Source organism: Salminus brasiliensis, chromosome 2 (assembly GCF_030463535.1).
Source record: "Salminus brasiliensis chromosome 2, fSalBra1.hap2, whole genome shotgun sequence".
NCBI classification, from domain to species: Eukaryota; Metazoa; Chordata; class Actinopteri; order Characiformes; family Bryconidae; genus Salminus; species Salminus brasiliensis.
This window is the reverse complement of record NC_132879.1, coordinates 7,364,660-7,371,205: the sequence shown is the minus strand read 5'-3', so window position 1 is coordinate 7,371,205 and position 6,546 is coordinate 7,364,660. Positions and strand designations below refer to the sequence as shown.

Here is a 6,546-nt window from a genome sequence, read left to right as displayed (position 1 = left end):
TGCAGTGTATTACACCAACTATCTCGCCTGGTACCTGCAGAAACCTGGAGAAATTCCTAAACTCTTGTTTTATGATGCTGCTAAATTACCTTCAGGAACTCCAGCTCGTTTCAGCGGCAGTGGATCTGGATCTGACTTCACTCTGACCATCAGTGGAGTCCAGACTGAAGATGCAGGAGATTATTACTGTATGAGTGAGCATTGGTTCAGTGGTAGAGGTGTGTTTACAGTGTTACACCACCATACAAAAACCTCTCTGAGTCAGACGGCACAGACACTGCACTGTTGCAGGTCCTGAGGGGCAGATACAGCACAATCACACACTCTGTGGAGGGGAGGAAACCCACCACCCTGACACACAGCATAAACATCTATAAATCTATAAATAAGCACAAAGCAATAATGCACACAGCGTTTCAGCTATATGAGAGGAGGAGGTTTGTAGAGCTTGAGCTCATTCTAGCCCTACTGTATGCTCCAGTGATTTTAATGTATTTGTACTTTACTTTATTTAGTAAATAAATTAATTACATTTAAAGTAAATAAATATCATTAGTAAGCAACAAGTTATATCTAATAACAAGAGCAAGCTTGTGCAATATGAGACTTTTACGAACATATTTTTGAAGGAAGCACAATATTGGAAAAAATCCTTAAACTTACAAGGATTAAATGTTTGTTGAAAATTGCACAACCCTAAGTGCACTGCTAGGCACTGAAGAAGTACACCTGAGGCTACCACCCTACTGACATATGGGCTACCACCCCAGCAACACAGTAACATTTTTATTCAGAGAGAAGTACACTGATTACAGTGAAGGAGCAAGAAAGGATATTTAACATAAACATAATCAAGGTTACCCGCTTTAATAGATCATAAAGAGAAATAAACAAACTGACTAGATTTTATATAGTTAAATTAAAATAGTGAGATTTTTCTTAGGGTTTAGATAGAGAGTGTATCCTAGCAGTGCAGTGTAATGAAATAAATTCTGCTCTTCTGTGCTGCACAGTAACTTATTTCTACGCAAAAGATCAAATCTGATCTGTTCATTTATGCTATAAAAAGTCAAGTCAAATTTATTTGTATAGCTTTTTCAACTGTTGTTGTCACAAAGCAGCTTTACATAATTAGTCATTAGTGAAAGACAGAGACAGAGAAAAAAAATAGCGTAAGAAGACATGAAGGATCAAAGACCCCCAGTGATCAAGCCAATGGAGACAGTGGCAAGGAAAAACTCCCTCAGAGCTGGAGGAAGAAACCTTGGGAGGAACCAAGACTCACAGGGGGACCCGACCCATCCTCCTCTGATCAGAACTATTTAAACATTGTTGATAAAAATGACCAAACCAGATACAGCATATATTTAATAGTGGTGATATTAATTGTGGCAGATTTAGAGTCCATTTAGGTTTTAACATGGTCATTAGACAGGTAGCAGTGGTAGGAGGGTGTGCCGTTGGTCTGGTATGGGTGGTGGTGGGTGGGGGGCCTGATGGTTGGACTGGTAGGTGGCAGCTGGTCTGACGAAGGTAGAGGGAACCTCAGCGGGCAATCTTCCAGCAGGTCGGGCTGGGTGGCCATTTAATCGGACAAGGTAAAAAGAGAGAGTTAGTACTGAGAGGATTTTGTGGAGAGCAGAGACTGTTGAGCAGTATCAGAGTGTGTCTGACGACTCCGGCAGGTCTGACTGTAACAGCCTAATTAAAAGGAGAGAGCCAGAAGGTAACACAGACACAGGAGCACCCTGAAACGCTAGCATCCATCTGCTCCACCATCAACAAACCTGAGTGATCGCATGTAAGCAGCGAGACGACAGCTCCAGCATCTTAGTGTACTACAATACCCTGTATCCGCGAACCCTTGGACCTACAATCTTTATCTAAGGGGAAGCATTAATTACCAAAAGCAAAACTAAACAGATGAGTTTTCAGCCTAGATTTAAAGATTGTGAGAGTGAAAGAGAGTCCCGAACATTATCTGGAAGGTTTTTCTTTATAAGAAAAGGCTCCTCCACCTGCTGAGTTTTTCTGAATTTTGGAAACTACCATGTCAGAAGGACATGTCAGAGTGTTCTGCTCTCAGCACTTTGTCAGAAGTACACGCATGTCTGTGTTTCTGAATTTAAAGTTTAGTGTTAGTTTAACTTCCAGAGTGTGTATATTTTATTTTATGTCTGTTGCTCTAAAAAATACAGATTTTAACCCCTCTTCACTTCAAGACTTATTACACACTAAGGTGCACTGCTCAGTAACTACAGGGACTTCTGCTGAAACTGGTGGGGCTATTCTTTGGTTATAGACATTAGTAACACTTCCAGTCTGCCGGCAGGATGTCAGCAGTTTAAAGGGTTAAATAATACAAAAATCTGAATCAGCTAAATTAATATGTTTACTAGACATATATTTCAAGGTAATGAGTAAATAAAAGAAGGAACATGAAGCCCACCTGGAGATCCAGAGGTACTCCATGTAAACTCTCACAGAGACTCTTATATTACAAAAACAGAAGATTCTTATCAAATGTGGTACAAATGAGCATGAACTGGGTCTGCATCCAAACCTATGAATTAAGATCTTGGACAGCCGATAGGATTTAAACGTTTTATATTCTGACCCGACTAAGATGTCATGGCTCTGAGCTGAAATCTTCAATGTCTGTTAATTTCAGAAGTGGTGTTTGAGGTCTGAGCTGCTTAGATCAGCACTGCTGCGTTTATATGGCTGTTATTCTCCTCAGTGAAGACAATTTACATTCATGGCATTTAGCAGAGTGACTTACAAAAGTACGTCACTGTTTACTCAAGAAGATACCCCTAAGCTTAGACTCTACTAAACACAAGTCAAAAAGGAGACCATAATACTCTACTCTTCACCCAAGTATTCTCAGAAGAGGTGTGTCTTCAGTCTGCGTCTGAAGACAGCAAGCGACTCTGCCGTTCGGACACCCAGGGGAAGTTCGGCACAGACGGCACTGAAAAAAGGACTGAAAAAAGCCTGGACGCTCGTCTTCCGTGGATCTTAAGGGATGGCGAGTTGAGCCGAGCCGTACTTGAAGCTGGAAGGGCCTTTGGAGCAGATGGCTTTTGACCATTGCCATCAAGTACAGAGGTGCTGGTCCGTTCTTAGCTTCTTAGGTCAGAGTCAGGGTTTTGAATCTGATACAAGCAGCAGCTGCAGGAACCAGTGAAGAGAGAACGCAGCAGTGGAGTTACATGGCTGAACTTAGAAACGTTGAGGACGACCAGTGCCACTGCATTTTGGATGTGTTGCATGGGACACAGATGAAACTATATTTGCAATGTACAATCTTAGAGGTCTTAGAGGTCATTTCTCCTGTATAATTATGCATTTTTTCTTTTCTTTTTTTTGAGTCATCAAAAAATTTTTTTGGTTCATCAAATCATTTTTACCAAAGCTAAATACTGAATCCCCATATGTATTCTTATCTTTTGTAATTCTGAATTCAGAACAGTGTAGTGAATTATTCTGAAGTGAAAACTGCATTATGCAGCTAGGCTCCATCCGTGGATAAAAATCCTATTTGCATGACAGAAATTCAGACAGTTTAGATCAACATCAGTTTCATTTCAGAACCACCAAGAAGATTATTTACATTTACAGCATTTGACTGAAGCTCTCATCCAGAGTGAATTACAGTTGAATCATGTTACACATTATTCTTATTGGTGTAGTGTGGTGTAGTGTGAAACCCCAGAGTTTTACTAATCATTTACATTAGAAGAGTTGAGGTTAAAAGTTATGCTGAAGTCTAGAAACCTCATATTTTGATTAGTCCCTCCACATTATGAACTGCCTGGAAATCATTCTAGAAACAAATGTCAGCTTCTGTAGATCTGAAATAGACTAATTTATCCTCCAACTCCAAATGTATTAAAACAAGAGCATTAAAATCCTACTGTTCTACAGTACAACTTGCCCTTGAGTATAATATGGAGAAAACACACAATAAATACAAAGAGACAAACACTGAATCCAAAAGCCTTTTATTTCTTTGAGACAAAAGATCAACATTTCAGCACTGAAGCTCAAATATGTGCTTTAAAGCCTGAATGAAGGAGAAGAAAGTGAGCTGAGTAAAGCAGAGGCTGGCGGTCCTCACTGCTAAGTGCACTGATCTTTTCTTAGTGTCTCGCTCACTGTAGACTGGGCGTCCTTGGTGGCCTCACAGGACACCGGGTTCCTCAGCCACTGCTCCTCCGGTAGGGTCAGGGTGCTAGTCCAACTGTAGAGGCCATCATCCTCCTGCAGAAATCCGGGGCTCTGGCTGACCCCCGAGCTCCAGCTGCTCCCACCTACCTTCCAGCTTAGCCTCCAGTCTGAGGGGAAGCCCTTGTTGGCCAAACACACGAGTGTGGCCTTCCCCTGCTGCAGCTCCACACTGGAGGGGGGCAGGACCGTGAGTTTGGGAGCAGTCACACCTAGCAGACACACAAACACAGAGGCATGGACAGATGTGTTTCACTTCTCTTATTTTGTACAGAGCTGAACTGAGTTCAGTGGTGCATTAAAATGTTTGGTCCTGTAATTATAACCTACTTTACAGTTTAAACTGTCCTTCAGATTCATCTGTAGTTACTTTCTTCTGAATTTAACACTTTTTAATGTTTCATTTACAGGCAAATAAATCTGAGACCCTTAGTGAAATTTATAATGTGGAAATCAACAGGAATTCAGATCCTACAGAGAAATAAATGATTTACTGTAATAAATAATAAATATGAACACAGTCAACACTTAATAAATGAACATTAAAACATGCATCAGTGTTCATAATAAGCAGCTCTGTGATTGTTCATCATGAGAATGAGAAGCACAGTGAAAGTGCTGCACTGAGAGCCTCCGGTCAAGAACAGACCTTTACTGTTCAATTAAAGAAAAATTTAACTGTTCAGTAAAGTAAAAAATATATATATACTGAATAATTCCTACCCTTATTACCAACAGAAACAGACTCTTGGTGTAAAATGTCCATAGTTAGTCTACACTGCCACTTAAAAAAAAAAATGCTTTAAAAAATGACTTACAAAAGCATTAAGTGTATGAACAGTTCCAGAACTGATTTACAGATGAACAGAGAATAAACAGTAAAACTACTTACGGCCAACTGACAGTTTGGTGCCACCACCAAAAGTCCACCACAGTGATACAAACTCATTTAGTGGCTGTACAAAAACCTCCTGCTGTAAAGACTCGGCTCTCTCTGCTATTTCCAAGCAGCTTCCTCACATCACTCACTAAATCCTGGTGGAGTTTAAAAGCCTCAGACAAAAACAGAAGTTCTGAAATGATAAATTATTAAAATATTTATTTTTGCTTGTTTTTCTGAAACAAGGTCGTGTTTTATGAGACCTGTTCTCAAACTGCTGATCTGTTCATTCACACGTAATTTTATTATCAAATATTAATTAAAATATCTGTATAATAATACAGATTTGAACACTTCACTTTAATTTGAATTTAAATATTATATGATGACAGACGAGAACAGAAAACAGCTAAAGAGCTGCGGTATCTAGAACACGTCTTACTGTTTCTGCTGATGAATAAAAACAGCATTTCTCCACATGGTCTGAGAGGATTTTCTGCTGAAAAGAGAGAGAGAGTAAAGTGTTTAAATAAAGTGTGTATTTTCTTACTCACTGCTTGTAGTTTGGTCCCTCCACCAAAAGCTCCTGCACTGACAGACAGACTGACAGCAGGAGCTGCGAACCACCTATGATAAAAACTGATCCACTTTAAACTCAACAGAAGGAGATCGCCCCCCACTGGACGTAGAGGGAATATTCCAAATATCAGGAGAGTCAGATTGCTGAGCTGAGATCAAATGAAGAGTGGAAGTCATCTAACCAGCTCTACCACACACCCTCACACACACACATACACACACACACACACACACACACACACACACACACTAACCCCTAACAAGCACAGTCCCTTCCAGCAGCCTCTTGCAGCTTCACACTTGAACACTGAGCAATAAAACACACTGTTGATCCTGTAGTGTGTAAAAGGGAGGTGTGCAGGAATGCTGCTGTGTGTTTCCTCACTGGCCGTGTTCCTGCTGCAGGATTCCTCTCTGTAAACTGTGATGAAGTCCACAGGAGGGTCAGCTGGAGCTTCATTCAGTGCTGGACTCTGAATTACACATTTCTATCCATCAGAGTCACCAAAGAACCTGTTCTTCTGCAACACCAGCCCATCATGATCCACTTCAGACTCCATCAGTCTTTTAATCTACATCACCTTTAGACTCTAACAGGAGCAGATCTACTAAAAGTCAGTGAAGGTACTGAGGTGTTCACTCTCAGTAAAAACTCCACAGCTGATTTATTAAAGTGTGTGAAGAAGCCTTTTCATGTTTTCACTCCAGGTCACCACTGAGATGCAGGTTTTAGTGTGTATTAAACAGAAGACCAGCACTAGAAGAATTTGTCTCTCTCAGATTATTGACCTTTTTTTAATCAATAATGTTTTCACCTTCCCTCTCTTAGTCGTGCCAGTTCAAGAGTAAGAGGCATT

The 6,546-nt window shown here is 40.5% G+C and overlaps 1 long non-coding RNA gene across 7 annotated transcripts; it reads right to left on the bottom strand.

Annotated features, from left to right (window-relative positions):
- Positions 1-3,990: 3,990 nt before the first annotated feature.
- LOC140549780 (uncharacterized) lies at positions 3,991-6,017 on the bottom strand. Of its 7 annotated transcripts, XR_011979018.1 has the most exons (4): positions 5,944-6,017; positions 5,553-5,609; positions 5,123-5,303; positions 3,991-4,442 (listed from the first exon to the last, which is right to left on the bottom strand). It is a non-coding gene; the product is annotated as an uncharacterized lncRNA (long non-coding RNA). The 7 variants fall into 7 exon arrangements; XR_011979019.1 differs by lacking the exons at positions 5,553-5,609; positions 5,944-6,017 and adding an exon at positions 5,665-5,824; XR_011979020.1 differs by lacking the exons at positions 5,553-5,609; positions 5,944-6,017 and adding an exon at positions 5,661-5,697.
- Positions 6,018-6,546: the final 529 nt, after the last annotated feature.